Source organism: Periplaneta americana, chromosome 4, assembly GCF_040183065.1.
Source record: "Periplaneta americana isolate PAMFEO1 chromosome 4, P.americana_PAMFEO1_priV1, whole genome shotgun sequence".
NCBI classification, from domain to species: Eukaryota; Metazoa; Arthropoda; class Insecta; order Blattodea; family Blattidae; genus Periplaneta; species Periplaneta americana.
Genome location: NC_091120.1, coordinates 31,096,984 through 31,124,688, shown reverse-complemented (window position 1 = coordinate 31,124,688; position 27,705 = coordinate 31,096,984). Strand labels below are relative to the sequence as shown.

Sequence of the window (27,705 nt, the reverse complement as noted above, 5' to 3'; positions counted from 1 at the left end):
CACTTTTCTTTTTTCTGCATTGTTCTGCAGTATGTTATTTATATTTCTCCAAGTGGCGGCGTGAACATCTGCAGACTTCTAACACCTGAGTACAGGCTGTTACAAAAGAAACATTACAGTGCTTCCATTCCTCAAATGAGGTACTGTATAGAAATTCTTGTACATTCAGAAATTTAAAATAAATATTATAGTCCAGACACATGATCTGAAGACATTAATTCGTAAATTTAAGCACAGAAACTTAATTATAAATAAAAGCAAGAAAAATCTTTTGAATCCAATATATTCTAACGTTAATAGAAAAAAAAAAGTTCAGACAAGTTTGGGGGGGGGGGAGGGCAGTGCTCTCCATGCCCCCCATTACTCCGCCTATGAGTCTACACCAGCTCTGACAATACCTGGGCTTGCCAACTGGCATACAATGGCAAAATGTGGACACGGTTTTAGAGATTTTGCAATACCGTGAGGGGTTCCCTGAAATATTTCAGAAAAAATGAGCAAAATTGTATTAAACTATTTTGTTTGAAATATTTCAAAGAATGACTCCTTGAAATTAATTCATTACTTACGATTCACCCCGCGCGCACACACACACACACACACACACACACACACACACACACACACACACATACAGGGGAGATTGTTTCCTATCTTGATCTTTATAGCAGAGTATTCAGTTTTTTTTTAACGTAAAACTGCGTTCTAATGGTCTCATTCTCAGTTTTCATTAACATATTTTGCCGATAGTAATTTCAGAACTGATGGTAGCAGAGTTTTGAAAATTTGATTATACGTATATTGAAGGCTAATTTGCATTACACAACTTATAAGAATAGTTCTTGAACAATGTAGCCTATTGTAATTCTTGTTTATGTAAAAAATAATTCTGAATTTAATAAAAAAACGCGTCTTTATCCTAATTCATTAACTTATGCATCAAACTGTAATTATTTTTAGTACAAGACCAACATATCACGAAGAGAACAGAGCCTGAATAAAACAGACTCTAAAACTGGCTTCAAACAGATCTAAAATGACTTTAGATTATTAAATGAACGTAATATTTCATTATCTTCTGCCATTGAAAATTTAAACAAATGGGCTATGAAGATAAAATAAAAAGAAAACAAAAACAAATATCTCGTTGTAAAATAAAATGTAACAGCTGAGGAATCTCATTCCTTCTACTTATGTCCATAAATTGTAGGACATGTTAATTGGGGAATCTTATTTACAACATTGCATTAGAATAATAAAATTGTGTCAGTGTCATGTGCTATGTAATGTACTTCAGATATCCGGAAGGGTGGAAGTGGGGGCGCTTCTCTGGCTATTTTCCAGAACTAAATTCGGACCGAACTGCAGACATCTGGCGCAATTGATATTGCTGCATCCCGGCGTTGAAGTCACGCTCTTTTAAATAGCACGCGGAAAACACGATCTGAATGCACATATTTCGACTAGCATGTGACATCGCTGTATGCACACAGGATCGCGCTTTGTTATTGCCCCATATTGATTTCTAGATGACAAGGGTAAGATTACGTGTAATTGACGTTCTGGTTGATACATATTTTATCAGGCAGTACATCTGACTTGACGATATGTGTCAGAGGAAGAACAATAATTGTTTGTATAATCTGGTGTAATATGTAGCTAATCGGCGATGTATGCAATGGAGGGGGAAAGGAACGACCAACCTACTCCATTATATTCTGGCTTAATTGCTTCATCACTAGGGCTAGGATTTTGATGACCTATAAATCATGAAAAAATATCCTAAAAACAATGAATTTATGACCTAAAAATCTTTCAAAAATGCCCTTAAAAATGCTCTAAAAATTGATCTTACATAATTGGCTTAGTAGGAAAAGACGTTTTGTACTACTTAATTTTAGACTAGTAATTAAATTAAATTTCACATAATTTTTTATAACACTTCAATTAATTATTTTACTTGATGTAGTTTCCATGTATGATCGTTCACCTCTGCTTCGGCATGTGGACGTGAGGTCAGCAGTCGGCTGATCGGTCTTGGCCCTTCATGGGCTGTAGTGTCATTGATTTACTTTACTTTTAGTTTCCATGTAGTCTACCACAAGGCCACTCTTATCCAGAATTAGCAGGTATAGAGGAATCTATGTTGAAGAGGTGGTTGGACTAATCCATTACATGGGGTGTACTACGTTAAAATGCCAATATTTGTGTAGAAAAACGATTAAAATACGAGTATTATATGGGTATTAATGGACAAAATATGTAAAGAAAATATCGAAGGACATAAATATTATTTTACATTAATATTGGGGATTTATGGCCAAAATTAAATGAAAATGCCTAAAAAAAAAGACCGAATAAAACAAAAGATGCTCTTATGAGTTGAAACAGGCAAAAAATGCAAAAAAAAATGCCGTAATAAATATGTCTTAAAAACTCAGTTTCTCACATAACATATAAATACTAAAGCAGCAACGTTTCTGGCTTACTAGAAAAAAGATGCAATTTCATCAAAATCCTAGCCCTACTCAATAGTGATGCCTTGTTGGTGTCAGTTATGAGGTTCAAACCTGTCTTCAGACAGTTGGCTAAATAACGACAAGAGACTCCATTAATAAGCGTTAGTAATGGAGTATTGCAGTGAGAGACTAGTTTTAATCGAGATATTACAGAATCTTAAACAAAAGCTGCGCGACCCGGTTCCAGCACTTGATCTGTACATTTGCTTTCATCCGTAGTAAATGGAAGAACCGTGTTCCCACTCTCTAATTGTAGCACTGGGACCTTGGGAAATCATCATAAGGTGAGGAAGTAGCAGAGAACAAGGAATTGACATCCATGCTCAGTCAGAGACCTGGAAACTTACTGACCACGAACTTGGCGGCCTCATGATGCCCGACAGCTGTGGGAGAGCGCGAACCAAAGCTTGCATTCACTGCCTGCGTAGTGATGTTCACCAACGTTACAAGTTTATTTCCTTTCCTCGTTCGTCGTTATTCTTTGCTTTCTTTCACTTTTCATTATACGAAGTATAAAAAGAAAGTGATGAGTCTAGACCTCGGATTTTAGGTAAAAACCTATTTTGTTCCTCATGATATAATATATAATGTATTTTGTATATTGTATATTATACAAAAGAAAAGTTGTATATATACGAATTATGGAAATATATGTTCGAAAATGGTGGTCCTATACAACCTAAAAATACCTAATTTCACGTTAGAAACTATTTTTACCTAATTTTACATTTTCCAATTTCTACAGTTGGTAATATGGAAACGCTGTGTAATTCTGTATGCCAATCGTGCCTTGACAATTGCAGCATATTTCGTCTCCTCTATAGAGATGGGGGATATAATTTAAATACCGATATATTGATATTGCAATATATTGCAAACCTAATTTCGATAAACGATATATATTGCAGAAAATATATCGGTATATCGAAACAATTCGATATATCGCTATCCCGTAAGCAAATTAATAGATAGGCCTACTAATGCATTTACATTTCTGGACGTACATTTATTACAATAAACTTAAATTTTAATAGCCTATTCCTTATTAGAAGTGAAATTAACATCATAACAATCAGAACATTAAATGTAAAATTGTAACGATAAACAATACATTTTCAATATCATAATTTTATTATTATGTAGTTCCTAACCTAAATCAAAATTATGGTGGAGGTAAGATGAGCTTAAATGATACAATGGGAAAGTGTTAAGTGAACTCTATATGGGTCAGAATTTGACAATGAAACATTCATTCATTCATAGTGTTCTGCCCAAAGGCAGGTCTTTCACTGCAAACAGAGCATTCTCCAGTCTTTCCTACAGTATTTTCTGCCTTCCTCTTTGTCTCCTCATATGATCCATATATCTTAATGTCGTCTATCGTCTGATATCTTCTTCTGCCCCGAACTCTTCTCCCGTTACCATTCTTTCTAGTACATCCTTCAGTAGGTAGTTTCTTCTCAGCGAATTCCTTTTCCTCCTCCTGATCAGTTTCAGCATCATTTTTTCTTCATCCACTCTTTCCAACACAGCTTCGTTTCTTACTCTGTCCATTTCACACGCTCCAGCCTTCTCCATATCCACATTCCAAATGCTTCTATTTGCTTCTTAGTAATGTCCATGTTTCCGCCCCCATACAATGCTACACTCCACACAAAGCACTTCACTAGTCTATTCCTTAATTCTTTCTCCAGAGGTCCGCAGAAGATGCTCCTTTTTCTATTAAAAGCTTCCTTTGCCATTGCTATTCTCCTTTTGATTTCTTGGCAGCAGTTCATGTTACTGCTTATAGCACATCCCAAGTATCTGAAGCTGTCCACTTGCTCAACTGCCTCATTTAGAATTCACAAGTCCACCTGCTTTACTTTTCTTCCTATGGCAATTATCTTCATTCCATATTGCTCACAGCTGTCATTGAGCTCCAGTAGCTTATCCTTTAGTATTATCTAATAACGCCATATCAGCAAACCTTAAACACTTTATTCTTCTTCCCTCTATGTTGAACAGGATACGTGATAAAGGGCATCCTCGTCGTACTCTTCTCCCTATTTCACATGCTTCTGACATTTCTTCCCCTTTGACTCGTTTCATTTGTAGGTTACTGAAAAACCTTCCAATCCACTCCAATTTTCTTTAGGATCCCCATCAGTTTTTTCCAATCCACGATTCAATTATTCTAATTTTATATAGGATTCAATCGAGGATACAAATATAATGCTCTTTTCTAGATAACAACGTAATCATTTTTAAATGTAAGTAAACAGTACTTAGAATGTTACAAGTTTTAACAAACTTCACAATTGATTTGATACATACCTTCTATAGTAAGTTCCCATTGCAAGTTATTGTTACACTCCAACATTCAAAATCTCAATTCAAAATTTGTCGGTGATGATGATAATGATTATGATGATGATGATAATGATGATGGTGATTATGGGGATAAAATTTTTATGTAGTACTAAAATATAGGCTATAATAAGGAAACAATGTCAGTACTAGGTTGTGCATAGAAATCCTAGCTGTAAACTAATCTCAAACCAGTATTACATCCTTGTTTCTCTTTCCATTTAAAAACACAGAAATAAAAGTTTTAAAGTCAAACGATTCCTTTTCAGAGTGGCAGTTGGAGAAATTAATACTGAAACAGTAGTAGATAAAGCTCCCGTCTCAGTCTCACGTTCGCACACGTTGGATTTTGAATTTGGTACTGCATATTAAATAGTTTGAATTCGAATTCTAGACCAGCCAATCAGAGAAAGGCATTGATTGGATTGGATATTTCAAGATTGCACAATTATGTAACTACCCACTTTCATTAACGCCATCTCTCAGGGAATTATCGGAGTTAACTTGTGTGGATTTTGTTGTTCATAATAATTCCATATAAACAAAAACAAATATGAGAAACCGATAAATTAATGAGAAAACCGATATATATTACGATATATTGAATCAAAATTTCGATATCGATATATCAAAACGAAAATATCGGTATTTCGTAAAAACCGATATATCGTTCCCATCTCTACTCCTCTATTCATTACAGTGTGAGATTTCAGAGCGAAGACATTGTATTTAGTGGAAAGTAAAACATGCCGGAAGTACCGAGTAGCAGATTATCTCTGATTCGGCAATGGATACAAGAATTTCATAACTTCTCAACAGATGGAAGAATTATTCACTGCGATGTGTGCCATAAAGAGGTGAGTAAATTTTATAAATTTGTGTAACACTTAGCATTACGTTAAGAATTATCGAAAATGTAGGATACTCCATGTAGTGAGTAGCTTCTAACTAAATAATTCGGAAAAGATTTTCTTTTTATTTTCTAAATTTCACGTTAAAACAAACTACGAACGCTTGCCGTAAGGGCTACCGCATTTTGTTAAGTAGATTTCATTCATAAATACTTCACGAAAATAATTTATTTCATGAATTTCATAAATTTCATAAATTTTATTGTTATTTTTAGGTATATTGTGAACAAAGGTCACATTTAACCCAGCTCGTTAAAGGAGCTAAGCATCAATCAAATTTACAAAAGAAATCAAATTTTAAGCAAACGTTCATGACCACTCAACAATCAATCGCAACAAACCGAAATTAGAATAATTTCAAGGGAAAAATTGTTCCGGGGCCGGGTATCGATCCCGGGTATCGATCCCGGGACCTCTGGTTGAACGTACCAGCGCTCTACCACTGAGCTACCCGGGAAACTCCACCCGACCGTCTCAACTTTTCCCTTTATATCCACACAACTCGCGTGGGCTGACGAAACGCCAGAGACCCACAACGAGTGCACACAATCTCTGTGTGACTTGAACACAGTAACGTATATATATATATATATATATATATATATATATATACGTTACTGTGTTCGTTAACAGAAAATCACAATTTCAAGTCACTTGAACACAGTAACGTATATATATATATATATATATATATATATATATATATATATATATATATATATATATATATATATATATATATATATATATATACACGTTACTGTGTTCGTTAACAGAAAACCAGAATTTCAAGTTTTTCTTAAAGCACCTACGAGGATTCAATTATTTCGAGAGCAACTTCCCAATGTGCCACTTCCACCAGAACCTATTCTTACCCGATGGGGAACATGGTTACAGGCCGTGGAATATTACAGCAAGCATTTGGAGCATATTAAGAACTTTGTTTTGAAACTGGGGGAGGATGCAGTGAGCATTACTTCAGCTAAAAAAAACTTTTGCAGGACCCAACAATTGCCCGGGATATTGCATTCATCAAATCACATTATGTATTTCTGGTCCCCATTATTAATGCTCTAGACCTAGAGTCTTCAGGCAAACCTGTCTACACGCAACTGGGATTGATAGAAGAGGTGACAGAAAAAATCAACTTGGTTCCTGGTTATGTTGTTGAAAAAGTTTCTGAAAAACTCAAATCAGTGCTTCAAAAAAAAAAAAACCAGAACTGATAGTTCTCAGCACAGTTGCTGACATCTTGGCTGGCAAAACATCTGAACATGAATGTGCTGTTCCCTTGCATCTAATACCAACATTTAAATATGCTCTGGTGTCATCAGTTGATGTGGAACGCTCATTTTCGGCATATAAGATGGTGTTATCTGAGAAACGATGCAGTTTCTCAATGGAAAACTTAGAAAAGGTGTTAGTTGTTTACTCTGGCTCTAATTATGGACATGTACAATGAAATAATGTCAAATGTTTCGGCTAATTTGTAATGGGAAATGAAATAATGTCATTTTTTGTTCACCTATTTTTGTAATTTTAGAACCTATTTTGATTTGTGATAGAACCTAATTTAGGTACTCAATTTAAGATTTTTAGGACCTAAAAGTCCGAGGTCTAGCTGATGATTGATGAGCCAGAACATCAATTTCGAGATTTTCACGAATTCAAGTTCTTGGCATCTAACACATCGAAAAGATTTTAGGTATGCTGTCTGTCTGTTTTTGTACAACGATCTCTCTTAAGGCTGATCCACAATAAACCGGGAACGGAAACGAGAAGGGAAAAATTGTTAAAATACATATAATATAATGTGAGCATTCACAAAATTAACTAGAAGCTTTCCGGAGCTCGGAATGGAAACTTGAAGGTTTGCGAACTTTTAGCTTTGTCGTTCTCGTTTTTGATCACAGACTGCTATATTGACTGTGTTGTCATCAAAAAGCTATCTTATTGTCGTATAGATCTATCTTATAGCAAGGAGGCGTTCATCAATTCTCTGAGAACTCATCCATTACAATTTCAAACAACTCATTGACGTCATTTTGATGTGTGAATCGTTTCGACTAGCTATAATTGCATTGTCTCGAGACTAGATCTTATAGAATGAGGAAGTGATTATGGAGAAGTTAATGAGAAGGCTTCGTGTTGTTATATTTAAATTGGGGAATATAAAGATATCATTTATCTCTTTGTGTAACAGTACCCTTCATACATAGTTCATTCATGTTTCCTGATTTTAAAATCAAACATTTGCAAATATTAATTTATAAAAATCACAACAATAATTTCAACATTAATTTATGAAGTGAACATGTTACAGAAATGATTGATTTTTACATTATGAAGCAAAGTTTGGTTAAAATACGGAACTTCACGCGTTCCGACAAAAATTAGGGGGCCGCCGGGTACCTAGGCCAAAAAAAGGGGACCGTCCCGAGTGACGTAAATAAATTGACTGAAATAAACATTGTTTAAAGGCAATAGTATCCTTCCTTTTGTTAACTACGTAATTGTCGACTTAAGGGTTACGAATTTACTAGCAAAGAACATTATTTTCGATAGTCCAAAAAAATTGCAATTAATTACACAGGTGAGCCCAATTTATTCTATTAAATGGAGCAATATGAATTTCATGAGGCAGGAAAAAAACAGCCTTATGAACTCACATACTTAATCATATAGGCAGTAAACTGGCGAATTGTCAGCAAATGCTAAAACATAACAAGTATGACGTAAACTTTGTTACATGAGTTGCTGTCTTTGTTATGTAAACAATAGAATAGTTTTGCATTCCGTGAAGGAACATTAACAACACTCTCCTGCAAGAAACGGCCTTCTGTCGAGATTTATGCATGCTGTTGCGATAGTTCATTGTTTAGAAGGAGGTAACAATAAAATTTATTCTTGCAGAATATTTATAAACAGCTCACATTTGGCAAAGGACTTCACGTTTTACAAATCGCCATGCTATTGGAGCTCTTATACAAGCCTACTTGACTGAAGTCAACGAGCTGAATATTCCACCTGTGAAACTGAATAAAACAATCATCCCGTTTAGCTCTACCATAAATAATCTCGGAGTGCATTTCGAATCTAATCTCAATTGCGATACGCATATTAAATATACATGTAAGAAGGCATTATCTATTCTCCATTCACTAAAAAGATTGTATCATTATCCATCTAAATTAAAACAGACGCTGGTACAGACACTCATTCTACCTCACTTCGATTATTGCGACGTTTTGTTCAATGATCTCAGGATTGATTCCGCTCAGAAACTACAGCGTGTTCATAACGCGTGCATCCGCTTCATTTGTAATGTTCGATACTATGATCATATCTCACCTTCTTTCGAGAAGTTATCATGGCTTAGGTTACATGAGAGGAGAAATCTGCACTCACTTTCTCTCTTATATCGAATTATGCACACTTCATCCCCCTATTATTTATTCGCTCGTTTTCATACTCTCTCTCGCTATCATAATATTAATACTCGATCATAACGCGATAACACGCTAGAAATTCCATATCACACATCATCTCTGTATTCCTCATCTTTCACTGTTGCTACCTCTCGTCACTGGAACTCTCTGCCGCCTGAAATCAAGGGCTGCCGAACATTGAAATCTTTCAAATCCAAGTTAGAAAATTATCTTATGACGAGTTGCCAAACTAGCTTAGTATTATGACAAGTGTTGTATTGCATGTTTCCACGTATTCACATTTTTTTATGTTCTAGTGATATGTAACTTATTTTATATTTTTGTTTTCATATTTTCCGATAATGGTATATCTCTAATGTGATAAGTTGAGCTATATATAATCATAATTTTCCTTACTGTGTGTATTTAAAAATATTGTATTCATTGTATGCTTTGTACTGCACTATTTTATTACTACTATTAGTATTATTATTACTATTAGGCCTATTATTATCATTACTATTATTACTATTCTTATTTCTTATCACCATTATTATTATTATTATTATTATTATTATTATTATTATTATTATTATTATTATCATCATCATCATCATCATCATCATCATCATCATCATCATCAATAATTGTCTTATTTTTTATACTTTGTATGCCTCATTTATTTTGACCTGCTGTTCACATTTTATTATGCTTTTTTCTTTCTGTATGTTATATATTATGCCTGATTTCTTCTTACTTGTTGTTTACATTTTATTATTAATATCTTATTCAGGTTTGTGTGTAAAATTGTAGTGTACTTTGTAAATTTGTAGTGTTTTTGTAACGCAGTTTTTACTCCTGGTTGAGTGTTAGAGAAGGCCGTATGGCCTTAACTCTGCCAGGTTAAATAAATCATTATTATTATTATTATTATTATTATTATTATTATTATTATTACTTTTATTCATAGTGATTCAGTTATCTCTCACCTATTGGTAGGTTATCAGATGTGAATGTTATTGAGGAAAATAACCGGTTATCAGGTTAAACCGGCAAGTAAATGTTGAAAAGATAATAACCGAAAAATAACCGGTTATTTTTCATCGGTTAATTTCCTTCAGGTTAAATTAATTTTAAAATAACCGGTTATTTTCGAATAACCCCCCATCCCTACTCTCCTGCCCCGTTGTTGCATAGTCAAGAAATGAAAACTGGATCGGAATTGAGCAACACTTTATCACTCCATACCGAGCTAATAAATAATCAGATGTTATAGGCCACTGCTAGGCTGAGAGTGGAATTTTTTATTGTTTAAACTATGACCTCAGTATCCTTTTCAAAGACTTTGCAAAACAAAGTCGTCAGCATAGGGGCTTCGTTTTTGCTAGAGTTTTCATGAAGCAATAAAATAGAACAGAATTACTCCAAGTATCTTTCATTATGTAATGATAATTACAAGATAAGTTTTTAAATTGTTACACATAAAACACTATCACCAATAAGCACACACTCTATAGGCCTCAGTCTGTAGACGGTCGAACAAAATGAGAGGTTATTTACAATGGAAATCAAATAGCAATTAGCAGTCAACTGTAAACCAACCAGAATTTATAGTCCCGTCGCTCTAATTTCCGGCAGCCAATCGCGTTGCAGATCGGCTACATTTAAACGTGTGCGTCTTGTGATTCGCTTATGAAGAAGTTATTCATTTCTTAAGGATCGATAAATACTTAATATAATCGCCCGCCATTTTGGCTCTTTCGTTGGCGTTCGCAGAAAGCACGCGAAGACGTTAGGCCTATTTGCCGCTCAATTATTTACTGAATTACAGTGCGTTTGATTTATTATCATAGGAGCTACGACAGGGTAATGTTTAACGGTGTGGCAAATAGATTCCTCGTATGGTAGCTCGGGAACGAAAGAACAAAAATGGCGAACGATACTACCTACCTAGACGTTATAGAGCCTTCACTTCCTAAGACGTAAGCAAAGAGGCGGAGTCACGCCGGAAATAACAGCGTCGCGACTATAGTTGAAAGTACGAAAAATTGCATATAGATACGTATTAATTGTTAAATACTTATCTTTAATATAGGTTATAATTCAAGTTGACCTCTTAAATGTTCAGAATATTTGAAATTCTGTAGATTATGTAGGCTATGAAGTTTCTGAGCTGTCCTTACGTTTCCTTTCTTCACAAAATTCTTCTTTATTTCATTTATCTTTTCTTTCTGCCTTACTTCTTGTTACTTTTTTCTTTCTTATTGATTTATTTTCTTCCTTTATTGCTTTCTTTCTTCATATTTTCAAGTTTTTATTTTTGTCTTTTTCATTTGCCAATTCTTTCTTTCTTTCGTTTTTTTTTTTTTTTTTGCTTTCTTCTTCTCTTTCTTACTTTATTTTGAATTCAAATTCTAACAACGAATTTAATGTAATGAATGGGAAATAATGGTTAACAGAAGTATACCAAATCAGATTACTGAAATATTTAAAGAAATATACAAAGGTACAACTATATGTGTAAAAGAAAGAGGTGGAAATTTTAAAACAACAAGTATTAACACCGGACTAAGACAAGGGTGCTGTACATCACCCACTTTATTTAATTTATACCTAGACAACGCAATCCGAGAATGGAAACTGCGGCTAAACATTTTAAATATATCCTCTGATTATAATAGGAAGAATTTTATAATGACACTCCTATATGCAGATGACCAAGTAATAATTTCTGACAATGAAGACACGCTAGAAAGAACATTATTTGAACTCCACAAAATAACTCTTAATTACAATTTTTATATATCAAAAAACAAAACCAAATCTATGGCATTTCAAGGAACTCATCCGCTAAGATGTAAACTTGTATTAGACAATAATATAATTGAACAAGTAAATACATTTAAATTATTAGGATCTTCAATATCATATATTAAACAGGTAGCTATTGGAAATAAAGTTGAAATTTTTTCAAAAATATGCGGAACAATTAAAAGAACTTTAACAAATAAAGTAAGAAAAGATACGATGATAAAATTTTATAAAACTATGGCAGTTCCTGCAGCTCTATATAGTAGTGAAACTTGGACAATGACAAGTAGAGATAAAAGTAGACTAAGGCAGCAGAAATGAGGTTTTTAAGATCAGTTCTGGGAGTCACTAAAACTATGGCAGTTCCTGCAGCTCTGTATAGTAGTGAAAATTGGACAATGACAAGTAGAGATAAAAGTAGACTAAGGCAGCAGAAATGAGGTTTTTAAGATCAGTTCTGGGAGTCACTAAAACTATGGCAGTTCCTGCAGCTCTGTATAGTAGTGAAAATTGGACAATGACAAGTAGAGATAAAAGTAGACTAAGGCAGCAGAAATGAGGTTTTTAAGATCAGTTCTGGGAGTCACTAAAACTATGGCAGTTCCTGCAGCTCTATATAGTAGTGAAACTTGGACAATGACAAGTAGAGATAAAAGTAGACTAAGGCAGCAGAAATGAGGTTTTTAAGATCAGTTCTGGGAGCCACTAAAACTATGGCAGTTCCTGCAGCTCTATATAGTAGTGAAACTTGGACAATGACAAGTAGAGATAAAAGTAGACTACAGGCAGCAGAAATGAGGTTTTTAAGATCAGTTCTGGGAGTCACTAAAACTATGGCAGTTCCTGCAGCTCTGTATAGTAGTGAAACTTGGACAATGACAAGTAGAGATAAAAATAGACTACAGGCAGCAGAAATGAGGTTTTTAAGATCAGTTCTGGGAGTCACTAAAACTATGGCAGTTCCTGCAGCTCTATATAGTAGTGAAACTTGGACAATGACAAGTAGAGATAAAAATAGACTACAGGCAGCAGAAATGAGGTTTTTAAGATCAGTTCTGGGAGTCACTAAAACTATGGCAGTTCCTGCAGCTCTGTATAGTAGTGAAACTTGGACAATGACAAGTAGAGATAAAAATAGACTACAGGCAGCAGAAATGAGGTTTTTAAGATCAGTTCTGGGAGTCACTAAAACTATGGCAGTTCCTGCAGCTCTGTATAGTAGTGAAAATTGGACAATGACAAGTAGAGATAAAAGTAGACTAAGGCAGCAGAAATGAGGTTTTTAAGATCAGTTCTGGGAGTCACTAAAACTATGGCAGTTCCTGCAGCTCTGTATAGTAGTGAAAATTGGACAATGACAAGTAGAGATAAAAGTAGACTAAGGCAGCAGAAATGAGGTTTTTAAGATCAGTTCTGGGAGTCACTAAAACTATGGCAGTTCCTGCAGCTCTATATAGTAGTGAAACTTGGACAATGACAAGTAGAGATAAAAGTAGACTAAGGCAGCAGAAATGAGGTTTTTAAGATCAGTTCTGGGAGTCACTAAAACTATGGCAGTTCCTGCAGCTCTGTATAGTAGTGAAACTTGGACAATGACAAGTAGAGATAAAAGTAGACTACAGGCAGCAGAAATGAGGTTTTTAAGATCAGTTCTGGGAGTCACTAAAACTATGGCAGTTCCTGCAGCTCTGTATAGTAGTGAAACTTGGACAATGACAAGTAGAGATAAAAATAGACTACAGGCAGCAGAAATGAGGTTTTTAAGATCAGTTCTGGGAGTCACTAAAACTATGGCAGTTCCTGCAGCTCTATATAGTAGTGAAACTTGGACAATGACAAGTAGAGATAAAAATAGACTACAGGCAGCAGAAATGAGGTTTTTAAGATCAGTTCTGGGAGTCACTAAAACTATGGCAGTTCCTGCAGCTCTGTATAGTAGTGAAACTTGGACAATGACAAGTAGAGATAAAAATAGACTACAGGCAGCAGAAATGAGGTTTTTAAGATCAGTTCTGGGAGTCACTAAAACTATGGCAGTTCCTGCAGCTCTATATAGTAGTGAAACTTGGACAATGACAAGTAGAGATAAAAATAGACTACAGGCAGCAGAAATGAGGTTTTTAAGATCAGTTCTGGGAGTCACTAAAACTATGGCAGTTCCTGCAGCTCTGTATAGTAGTGAAACTTGGACAATGACAAGTAGAGATAAAAATAGACTACAGGCAGCAGAAATGAGGTTTTTAAGATCAGTTCTGGGAGTCACTAAAACTATGGCAGTTCCTGCAGCTCTATATAGTAGTGAAACTTGGACAATGACAAGTAGAGATAAAAGTAGACTAAGGCAGCAGAAATGAGGTTTTTAAGATCAGTTCTGGGAGTCACTAAAAGGGATAGAATCAGAAATGAAGATATAAGAAATCAATTACAGATTTTTAACCTAAATGAAGAAATAGACCATCACAGAAAAAAATGGCTAGATCACGTAGACAGAATGGATGAGAGAAGATACCCAAAGAAAATATTAAATTATATACCGGAAGGAAAACGAAACATAGGAAGACCAAAAAAACGACGGAAAGACCAATGAACTAATAATTTGGAGCGCGCAACAAGCCTTAGTAGGGCTTAATGCATGAAGAAGAAGAAGAATTGTCTAGCCATACTTACAAAAAATAATTCATTAATGCGGAAGCATTTGCGCTGTGTAAATGATCCGTACCAAGTGGGTAGTTAATTAAATGCATTTAATATAACGTTTCTTATTCTGAGCGGTTAAAGCAGGAAGAAACGCACGTACAGTTTACTGTAATGTTTTTACCAATCTGCTAAAGCAATTCCTTTGTATAGATTCGATTTCTAATGGAATGGACCTTGATTAAGAATTACGATAAAACCGGTTTCTTTAGACCCCTAATCTAAAGTCCAAGTTCGATTCCGGGTGACAAGTGAATGTGACTTGAATGTTGACTGTGATCTTTCTCAGTTCCCGGTTTAAATATAGACACATGCAAACAACGAATTTAATGTCATGAACGTGTTAGCCAAGACTGATCCACCTGGTGAATTAGAAAGACATCATCATAAATCTTATTGTGTAACCGGTACTTTGAGCGTCTCCGAAGAGCGATTTCATGGTCCGATATAAATTTATAGAATAATGATTATAAATGAACTTTCATTTATGTTACGTCATACTACCGGTACTTTTTGCCAATAGAATGTCTTAGATGTAAAACAAACACAGCCATGATTTTTTAGAAAATTATTGCAATGTAAGGTTAACCTTTATCGTTTTGGCTTTATCAGGTCCAACTTTTCCAGTTTAATTGAACAGGCAACTACTAAGGTATGCACTGACAAATGGGGGCATTTACAAGTCATTCTGGCCTAGCGTCAAAATGACAGTAGCGGCTCGTCGTAAAAAATGCAGGTGAAGTGCTGTTCACATACACAAATGCATGAACAGTTTTACCAATATAATGAGTAGGCCTACAATTCGTAAATTAAGTACAATTTACTAGTTCTAGAACACGTGCAAACAGGGAAATTAATTTATTTCAGGACTCACCCAATTTCTTGCATATCAAGTCAATCCTATCTTTTAAAGCCGCAAACCTGTCGATAATGTCTTCATAAAATGTCTGAGTTTAACTGAGGGTGGAGAGTATAATTATTTCTATGCAAAGCTATGCGGGGTGTATTCCTGATAACATAATATATACTGTTTTCGCTGTAAGAAAAATCCTAATGTAAACATAAGCACGTTGCTGTCATACCCGTGATTGGCTCCCAGTCGAAACACTTACATGACGCAGGAAAATATAGTTCGTATTTGGAAACCATAATCTTGTATTATTTGAAAATAAAAAATTGAATTCTAGTTGTTAAAAACGATGAAACATTTCACTTCACTCATGTGTAAAACGCTATGTAAAAGAAAAGCTACTTTTATATTTTGTTATGTACTATGAACGCGGATGAATACCAACAGTAATACCGAGGTAGTCTGTTCTTGTAACAAGCTGGCGTCACTTGACCTCGTAGATGTTCATGTACCCATGTAGTACCGAAGTATGGCTTCTGTATCCTCAACTGTCCATTGCGAAGACATAAGACTTGAAAATAATTTAATTGTAGTAATTATAAAGTAAATGTTTCCTCAGCAAACGAATGCATAGTAGTGAGGTTAGGTCTACTTGACGAGTAACGGGAATTGTTTAACATGAAACAGAATGTACAACAGTAGGCGGGAACACGTACTGAGAATCTATGGCGCCAAACAGTGGCCAATGAAGCCTCACTTCAATCACGTGCTATTGTTTACATTAGGATTTTTCTTACAGCGAAAAGATTATAGAGCCAGATAATTTACCGTTGCAGGGGTGGCTGCTTGGACACAAGGAAAGGGGATACTATTCTCGAGTCAGGTAGTACATACTGTACTGTAAAATTTCAGAGCCCTTAAATAATAGCCCCCGGCCTTGGAGACCAGCTTCAACCCTTCTGTATTATTAGTACCGTTAGATCTGCAAACTGGTTACTCCAACTACAAGAAATCTGACAGTTCTCCTAACTGAAAGACTCAGAAGCGCACTTCACTCATACAATCTTTCTTTAGTGGGTGACGTCACGTTACCATGGAAACCAAGTGCTGTATGAGAATGGGAGCCCAAATAATTTCACCCCTCTACAATATTGTAAGTTACAATAGACACCGCTCGGCGCTCGTAACAGTTGACATTATTCTATTCAGCGGACAGTTACAGGTACTATTTATACAACTAAACACTGTTCATAACGACTGAAAATAAAACTTTATTTTATTTTAGATATACGGTACCCGTAATAACTAGAATTAATTATTAACAAGAGATAAAATTGCTTTTTACATGTAAATAGGTGAAGTGGCACTTCACCTACTTCACCTGAATAACAGCCCCTGCAAAATGATGAAATTGATTTAATCATTCAGAATGCAAAGCAACAAAACACAGAAAACAAATATATGTAGAGTCAGATTCAACATTTTGTGAAGTATGTGGCTACGAATTTAAAAGGGGAACACCAAGTTAACAGTTTGTAAACATTTTAAAAGACTGGGTATTTACATTTAAATATGCTAGAGAAGCAAGAAACGCCAAAAGTAAACAATTACAGAAAGGTCAGTGCTGTAGCAATAAAATCAAATTAATAGCAGTTGATGATTTATTTGTGTGATGAAAACACTACTGCGGTTTGCAGATAGTTTTTCCTCATTACATCGCTAGAATAGGTTGTAAATTTATGCAACAATGTGTCGATCATTAGATCACTATCTTGTCTCGAACGTTGAATGTTTTTATTTTTAGATGTTGCCGAAACTGTTTCTAAAACAATATCATAATTCCGTTATTATCCAGTATGCAGTGAGACAATTCATGCGCTATTAGAATTTTAATTGCATATAAAATAATATAAGTCATTTTGTTAAGCGCATGTTATGAATTTTTATTACTCGTATTTATAGATTCTAGTGTTTCCGGTAACATTCGGGAAATAGTCCTAATAAATGTCACTCGAGGAACTGAACTTCCTAGATAACTTGTCAGTAATCTCAGAGCCTCTCGTGATACCTATTACTTTTGATATTGGCTTTGAAATTCTTAATAAATCTTTACATAAAAAGGTACGTGCTATTTGGCCTAATAGCATTTTAATGTAAATTTGTTTCTAACGTTTTTTAAATTGTGTGTGTGAAAAGATAAAGTGATAAATAAAAACTATTTAGACATTGTGACCCCAAATTCTATTGATCTTGAAATAATAATAATAATAATAATAATAATAATAATAATAATAATAATAATAATAATTTTTTATTCAATGCAGTGGCATTTGACTAGAGTCATTGACCGATAATAATAATAATAATAATAATAATAATAATAATAATAATAACAATAACAATAATAATAGGCTAAACTAACGCTGAGTTTCTTCATTGTATTCCGCTTCCACACCTTCAGGTGTCTCCTCTTTAATACCAACATAACTTTGATGACATTACGAAAGTATAATGCTAGTGTACACTCACGCTATTCCTGGCATATACGAATCTGTGACAGGTTAGGTTAGGTTAGGTTAGGTTAGGCTAGGCTAGGCTAGGCTAGACTAGACTAGGCTTGGCTTTTATTGTGCCTTGCATATACGCTGGGCAAAGCTGGTAATTGTTTGTTTCCTGATGTTGTCAGTAATAAGGTGGTGTAATGGCGAATTTTCCCTTCCGAAATCAACGGAACAAACTCAGTGCTAGTTTTCTTCTTCTTCTTCTTCTTCTTCTTCTTCTTCTTCTAATAATAATAATAATAATAATAATAATAATAATAATAATAATAATAATAATAAATGTTAATTTAGCTATTGTTAATAAAGCTGTAACTTATTCTAGAGATAATTTAGATACGTTTTCTTTCTACGAAATCGAGATATAATAACCGTAAAGCAGCTGTGATGTCATTTAGAAAAAGTTGTATCATTGTAGAATGTATAGTACTAATTATAAAGGTGATATTCTGTAAAGCGGCAGCTTGAATTTGTGTCATGACCTTCTGCATTAAAATTACATGAAACATCTACTGTTTCTTAGGTAATTTCTAATACGTTTTGTATTGTAAAACAGTTAAAATTAGTCCAATTTGTTAAAGAGAAAGTTAGGTCTCTCCTATTTCTATATATTTTTCAACACAGTTCTTATAGGACAGTTCCATTCTAACTGCATATTTTAATAAATGCATCAAAATGGATTAGTTTTAATCTTGTATACAAACAAAAGACATACATCTTTCAGTCACTATTTTTGTTCGTGTTTTGAATGCAGAAGGCCTAGAGGCGAAACAGATCCTTGAAGAATAAGCGTATGAATGGCAGAATTTCACTTTTACACTTGAAGCACAAATCGTGCTCTGGTCATAACGCTTTGCGTAATGACAGTCAATTTCCACACGAACCGGTAGTAATTTCTACAGGCGACTCGTGTGAACTGGACCGGATCGGTTGCAGATTCCTCCGCCCGCCCCCGCGGGGCGTTCGGGGCGAGGTTAGAGGGCTGTACCAATTTGTAGAGTTCACGGATCTCAACAAGAAAGGAGGAATTTTAGATATCTGAAAAGTAGGTGATTTTGTGTTACTTTGCGTCGATACTTAGATTAGCTACTTAAATTAAACGGATCTTACGAAACGCACATCTCTTTTCTTGTCTGTCTGTTTGTTTGTATGTCTGTATATAGTACAAACCCTAGTAATGCCGCACTTCGATTATTGTGACGTTTTGTTAAGTGACCTAAGTTCTGAACTGTCAGTTAAGTTACAGCGAGCTCAGAATATGTGCGTCAGATACGTGTGCAACATCCGACGATATGATCACATATCACCGTCCTTCGCAAGTCTTTCGTGGCTCCGACTTAAAGAACGCAGAACTTTACACTCTTTGTCTTTCTCTTTCGAATTCTGCACACCTCAACACCAAATTACCTTTCGTCTCGTTTCTCTTATCTATACTCTAACCACGACTTAAATACCAGATCACTTATCTGTGGCACGCTAAGAATACCTCTTCATAGAACATCTTGTTATTCATCATCTTTTACAGTATCCACCTCGCGTGAATGGAATTCCTTGTCACAAAGTATTAGGGGCTGCAAGACAATAAACACCTTTAAAAACAGCTTAAAAGATAACCTTATTAGCATTTCACTCCAATCATACTGATTTAAACTATCACTGACTACATTGTTACTTCTTTCTTTAGACATCATTCTGATTGTGCTGTATTTTCAAAATTGTCTCATAATAATCTCTTTCTATTATCTAATATTATTTGAAATATATTAACATTCTATGTATTTTAGCTTAATTCTGCTACACAGTTTATTTCAGTGTTTAATTAATAATTCATAGTATTTTGTTGTTTAATTCGTAAATAACTCTTGTATACATGTAACTCTCATCTAAATCAAATTGTTGAATTCTTTGTAAGTTCATGCATATGTATATATACTTTTTGCTGGTTGAGTGGAAGAGAAGGCCTTACGGCCTTAACTCTGCCAGCTAAAATAAATTATTATTATTATTATTATTATTATTATTATTATTATTATTATTATTATTATGTTGCCCGAATTTCAAATAAGTACATAATGTTCTTGGAGAACACTTGAATGAATCGGGTCCGAAAATTTTAGTACAGAAATTGGTCGCCTGAGAAAGTTTTAATATTGACGAAAGGAGCAGAAGAAAGATACTCCTAAGAAGAGTCACATGCTGCTCACATAAATAATAAATCAGTCCCACGAAGGTGACATATTTTGTCATAAGTTTTATGGCTTGCGTAACAATTAACTTCTTTCATCACGCTGTGAATGGTACTATTCCGCATTAACAGTTTTAATGTTGATTCTTCATTCTTGATTACGCAATTTACTAAAGTACGAAGTTTAAGTCCTAGAGATCCCACTGCCAGAATCGTTTATTCCAATTGAAGAGTACAGTCATGTTTTATTGTTTTTATAGGAGAGCAAGTTAAAAGCTTAAAGATTTATCATTCTTTAAATTTCTTTGGACTAATCAGGCTGTTACTTTATACAGTTAAATTATAGAAATCTACAGTACTTGAGCTATTACATGACATAAGAGAAAATCGATAATTTTTTACTTATGAAGTTTTTCTCCTGTGTTCTTCAATTCTTTGGTCGGCGGGAAAAGGCACATAAGTAAAAAAAAAAAAATAATTTTTCAGGAGAGATTTTCTTTTTAATTTATTCTTAACTGAATATAAGTATAATAATGAAATTTATGTATGTTGGTTAAAGTAAGACCCTTTTCAATTTAAAGTACAAGAAACTTTATTATTTAAAAAATTAGAAAAAATACTAGACTTACGTGATTAGGTACAACAGAAAAATCGACTTTTTTACTTATCTGCCTTTTCCCGCCGACCAAAGAATTGGTTTCTTCAATCAGTAGACAGTCGTGTCATAAACTCTCGTTAGAGTTGTTTTCTGTTGAACATTTCAAGTACAGGGACTTAATTTTATTTTTACTAACATTTTTAATATTAACCTGGCTATACCTTTAGAGAACCGGAAACACAGTTTGTTAACCCCTTCCACAACTGTAGTTCGATGGTACTGGTGTAAAACACAAACAAATCACTTTACTAGGTATAGGAGGGAAGAAAAGTAGTTCATCCATTTACATAAACTAGGAAATATCGCGATTTTCACTTCGATCATTTTCATTAGGTTTTTGTTTAATCAAAATACAGTACTGTATTAAGAATGAGTGTTTTTACTCACGAACTGAGTTATCCATACGAACGTATTCATTATGCAGTGTATATTATACTTTCTACAGCACATTAGCGTACAATATAGAGAATGAAGTTAAATTGAAAAATAATCATAATATGGATATTTAAACACATTTTTGAAAATGGTGGCCGTTCATTTCGATACAGGCTTCAGTTCTTTTGTGCATATTATCGCACTATAGACTATTGCATCTAATTCCAATTGCCAGTTTCGTCCTTCGTACTATTAACTCTTGTTGAAATAATTCTGTACCTTCTCTATAAAAGAGTACCTTACGTACTGTAAATTCAATCTTCACTTCTGCCCGACCCGCACAGATAAAATTACTCAGACATGCTATCTACTGTCCGTCCAGGATCGTAGAAAGGAGGGAAATTACGTGACTATTAATTACTTAACGAGGCCCTTTTATTTAAGTTATTTTAAACAATTGTGTGGGTATAACATTACATAGACGTCCAATTCCTAACAGAAATTAATGTTCCCAGAAAAAGAGCTAAGACAGCGCAGCCACTAGCATTTACAGAGAGGCGAATAAAAGCAGGTGGAGGAAACCGGGATGCAACGTAGGCAAATGGAAAATGATGCAATATTGAAAGCTCTTTCGTCACTGGAAAACGCGAACATATTTTTGGAACGTACTGTTTACTATGAACGTAAGGCTACTGTGACTGTATATGCGGTCTTGAATCTGTGTGGAGGACGGTTGAACTTCATTAGTAGAAGTGGTGGGAGTGAAGTACATTAAAAAACTTGGGTACAATAAAAATTGAAGTAAAAATAAAATGATGTCCCTGTACATGCTGTAATGCAATAAGATTATTTTTTTTAATTTCATTTATTAACAATAGCTGTTCTTTTGTTCCGTTTGTGCGCATGTTATAGTCGGAGCTTTTTTCCTCCTTGCAAGAGAAAGATATGAAAATGAATATGACTATGAATGTTTGTCATCAAACCGTATACACTTTACATATCATTTGTTATGGCGCCAGTCGCATCCAAGTTAATAGATTGGATCTCAAATGACAATGCGTTTACTATTGACGGCAAAATCGAGCTATGCAAATTGTGTGACAAATGCATTTAAGAACTGAACTTCATGTCAAAAATAAAAAACGTACTCATATGCACATAATTTATAGTTCTAACTAGCTGTTAAGCCCGCATACTCTGATCACAGTAGTTGCTTTAATCAAACAAAAATGGTTCTAACTTCTTAACCGTAAGAAATGGATCACAACTAGAGCCCGGTTTTACCAGAAACAGTCGCGATCGATCAATAAATTGTGATCGACTGTTTGACCATCTCTGGTTCATACAATTGTGCGTTAATAAACTTGTAAAGTCAAATATTTTCTAATTCCTTTTTCGTCAAGATATGCGATTGAAATAGATCCTTGTGAACCGCGCTTTTAACATATAATTGATTTTGTTTACTTCTGCTCTATAGACATTGTGACTGTAGTACAGATCTTTATATTTTCCACCAACAATGAAATAGTAATATACGTTACAAGAGCGGTATGTTGACGTTTTCATGGTCGAGGAAAAGATTGAAAAAGCGAAACGTAGTTGAGCTTTTTTAATTTCCGAGAACATGAAAACAAACATACCGCTCGTGTATCGTACATTATTTTGTGCGAAGATCGTTTATTACATACCTGAAAGACGAATATCTAATTAGTTGCAATGAAATCTCCATGTTGGTTTCTGTTTAATGACGACAACTTCGGAAAACTTAATATCTTTCTTCAACATTGTTGCTATAAAATGTTTTCTGTGTTTACTATACTCCAGCAGGCCGTGATATACGCCTGTCTTCCCCCCCCCCCCAGTCTACAAATGCGAACTTAAAACGGTAAGGTTATGTAATGATTTATTTTCCATTTTAATATTTTAACAATATTATTTATATAACATATTGCAGTAATAATATCGGCATCTGGAATCTTGTTGATTTTTTCACGGCTTCCTTAATGTTACTTGTATCAGGAATGCAATAAGTTTCGTGGAGTAGTAGACTTTACTTAATTTTTTGCAAATATTTAAAAACAATAATTAACATTGCAATTTAGGTGAAATTGCAGTGGTAAGTTTCCAATTTATAATTATTACCAGGGAAAGGATTTATATGTAAATACATATTTACTTATAAAGCTAATATAATTTATATTTTGCATTATCTTTATGTTTCACAATGTGTAGGGTTGAAAAATCCTACTTTTATTTTCCATATTTTTCCATATTTTAGAGTTTAGTACATATTTTCGTTAATTTCCATATATTTTCCATATTTCATATAAAACAGTCCATATTATATTAGGTTTAACAATAAAACAAAACAAAATTCCATTAACTTTTAAAAATACATTTCAACAATAGAGATTTAAACACATGTTCAGTAATCCCTTTAACATCAGAGTTATTTGAAAATTAGCAGTCCTATCAACAATGGGAAAGTAAGTTACAAAACTGTATTAATTTAATTTAAAATTTTTAACAGACTTCAGTTGTGCAGCTCAACAGTTAAATGCCAGTCAGAGTACACATAGGTTCAGTTTTGTAAATCATACTATAAAGACGGTAAATATGCCAAAAGTACGTCATTCAGTCAATTTAAAATCAAAACTAACAAGTTACATTTCAGAATTTAAAGAAGATGGTTTATCAACTGACAATAAAATATTATTTTGTAATTTGTGTCAGTGTGCAGTATCATCTACACAAAAGTTCCTGGTGCAACAACACATTACAACTAGTAAACATCAGGCCAACAAACAACTAAATTCCAAGCAGAGACAATTGTTTTTAACACAACCAACAACATCGAATGTAAGATCTGAGTTTAACATCGACCTGTGCCGTTCTCTCATCTCTGCTGATATTCCTCTCTACAAACTAAAGAATAAGGTCTTCAGGGAATTCCTTGAAAAATATACTCAACATACAATCCCGGATGAGTCAACACTTAGGAAGACGTATGCTCCATCCATCTACGATGAGACAATACAGAAGATAAGAGATGAAATTAAAGATAGTTCAATTTGGGTTTCCATTGATGAGACTCCCGACAAAGAAGGTAGACTTGTTGGTAATGTAGTTATCGGTTTGTTAAGTGAACAATATTCTGAACGAATTCTTTTACATTGTGATGTTCTAGAAAAGTGCAATAACAAAACTATAGTTAAACTGTTCAACGAAGCTATGGGTATCCTGTGGCCAAAGGGTATTATGTACGATAATGTGTTATTCTTTATTAGCGATGCTGCCCCTTATATGGTCAAAGCTGGACAAGCATTATCTGTTGTATATCCTAAATTGACTCATTTTACTTGTGTGGCGCATGCATTTCATCGTGTGGCAGAAGTGGTCAGAGACAATTTCCCTAAAGTAGATTTGTTGATTTCATCAGTGAAAAAAGTATTTCTCAAAGCTCCCAGTAGAGTTAACGTGTTGAAAGAAATGTACCCTGAAATTCCATTGCCACCAAAACCAATTTTAACTAGATGGGGTACATGGCTAGAAGCAGTTGAATATTATGCCGAACATATAGACTCTATTAACAATGTTCTCCTTGCATTGGACTCTGAAGATGCAGTCTCAATTGATACTGCGAAAACAGTTACCTGTGACATAAGTGTGAAGAATGACTTAGCTCACATTCAGCATACATTTTCATGCATCATAAAAACGCTCAAAAGTCTCCAAAATAGGCACCTTTCACTATCTGAAAGTTTTGAAATTATAAATAGTACTGTGGAACAACTGAATCGTGGTAGAGGTAAAGTTGCAGATGCAGTAAGAGCTAAGGTGGACACTGTACTTTCAAAAAACCCTGGATATGAAGAACTACAAAAGGTTGTTGCTGTGATGAGTGGTGAATCAACAGTGAAGATTAACTTGGACTTATCCCCAGCAGACATTGTGAAATTGAATTATGTACCAGTTACTTCTTGTGACGTCGAACGCTCTTTTAGTCAGTATAAATCTATCTTCAGAGACAATAGAAGAAGATTCACTTTTCAGCACTTGAAAGAAATGTTTGTAACCTATTGTTATGGTAACAGACAATAAAAATTGTGTTTTGTTGAAACTACATTGGAAGATAAGGTACGTCCATTATATTTTTTGTTTAGTTTGATTAAAATGTACCAATATTTAACGTACATAGTCATTTTTTTATAATTTTAAGTCCATATTTAATTCCATATTTTGGTAAAAATCCATATTTAATTCCATATTTTGGTAAAAATAACTACATATATATTTACATATTTCATATATTTTTAGTCCATATAAATCCGTTCCCTGATTATTACTATGTTAAACGTCTCTAAAAATATGTTAAAAGCCTAAAGCAGTAAAATGAATGTCGCGCTTAAGCGGTAAGAAGAGCGAAATTGTTATGTGTTTTACGTTGGGAATACTGAATGTGGTATTTCACACTTACTGCGTATTGGTTCTGTGCGGAAAAAAAGCAAATACGCACGATCTCGCACAAAAGAATTTAAAGGAACACCTCTTCTAAATATATTGTAGTTCATCTATCTGCCTTTGATCAATAAAATTAGATATTGAACAGAATTTTCACAAATTTTTGTACTTATGAGAAAATAATAATAATAATAATAATAATAATAATAATAATAATAATAAAGTAATAGCTTTCGGAAAATTATGCTCTCTTACAACTGTTATAGGTCTGCTATAGTTCAACAAAATTTCAGCGGCCACCAGTGTAGCTCAGTCGGCTGAGGCGCTTGCCTGCTGAGCCGGAGTTGCGCTCGGGCTTGGATTCGATTCCCGCTTGGGGTGATTACCTGGTTGGATTTTTCCAGAGTTTTCCCCAACCGTAAGGCCATGGATGAATATATAATAGGATGCGAAACTTACTGAGTTTCCCGTAACACATACTAGAGGCGCTGTTGTAGAAATTGATCTTGCTGCCACCTGTTGGGGGGAGGGGCGTTATTACATCTAGCAGCGCACCAAGTTGCGAAAAGAGTAATTACTCAATGCATTTAGCAGCGCACCTGGTGACGAAAATGTTAAACTGTGCAGAAAGTATTCCCTCCCACCCTCATCGATATTCAAAACTAACCCAATTTAAAATAAAACATTTACATTTTTATTCCTCACAGCATCTTTTACTGAAAATTCTTACCGGACCCAACAGGAAGATAAAAGAGACGATCTATTTTACACTACCCAATTAAAATATAACCAGACAGAGACAAAAATAAAGCACAATGTTAGATAATTGGGATTGTATTCTTTGGGTATTTATTGTACAGCGCAATGGAAAAGTCTGCAAAAACTACTTAGTTCAATTTATATTACTATTACATTACAATACATTCAACAACACTATTTTACAACGTCCATAAACATCACTGTTTAACATATACTGCTTATAAACACGTATCACTTTACGTTCACTTATTAGCAAGTTTCTGTCTGCCATCTCGTCTCCTCGAGCAATATCTCGAACGGATAAATAGAGAACTTTGGATAATGTACCCAACACGTAGTTCTAATGTTCACCCCTACGACGTTGGGCGCTGATCATCTTATTTCACCCCCCCCCCCGCCGCCAGATGGTGCTGACCGCAGTTTCGCATCCTATTATATATTTATCCATGGTAAGGCGAATGCCAGGTAATCTATTGCGAATCCTCGGCCTCATCTCGCCAAGTACCATCTCGCTATCACCAATTCCATCGACGCTAAATAACCTATTAGTTGATACAGCGTCGCTAAATAACCAACTAAAAAATTCGAGGATTCACACTTTGTCTGAAATGAAACAGCTCTAAAGTTTAAATGTCTTCCGCACTTGGTAGGAAGTCTTCAATGCACGAACTAATTAAGAAACGAAAGGAAACGTAAGTTCTCTCGTTACCCAAGGTAAGATCTATGATGCACAGTACCTGCTGGTGTGTCCGGACCACATCCACCTGTCTGTCGGCTGGGAAGGTGCACTGAGGTCTGATTCTCCTAGCGGAACACAAATTTCCGTCTACTAATCGGTCCAAGGAGAACCTGGCGGGCCTGAATGCGTATGCCAGTGAACGCTGCTCGCATCTTGTTCGCGACTCGCACGCGCGTTTAAGTAGGAACAGCTCAGGGGCAGTCTGACACAGCCAACCGAGTTTTCATTCATCACGAAGGTCGCGGAGGAGGCATTCTTCAGATCCTCTGCACAGAAGCTGTTGCGGAGTGTCAGGTTGCGGTTATTCAACTACTTTTTTTTTTTTTTTTTGACAATGCACTTGCAGTTCTCATCTTCAAGGCAGATTATACAGGCTGTCTCACAACCTCCATGTAGCGCACTAACTTG

General features: G+C 34.7%; 1 protein-coding gene across 1 annotated transcript in view; it reads right to left on the bottom strand.

Moving 5' to 3' along the window:
* Positions 1-27,446, bottom strand: part of LOC138697658 (uncharacterized) — a 39,120-nt gene extending 11,674 nt beyond the window's left edge. The window contains exon 1 of the mRNA XM_069823094.1: positions 27,296-27,446. The gene's annotated coding sequence lies outside the window, so the exon portion shown is untranslated. The remainder of the gene's footprint in view (positions 1-27,295) is intronic.
* Positions 27,447-27,705: the final 259 nt, after the last annotated feature.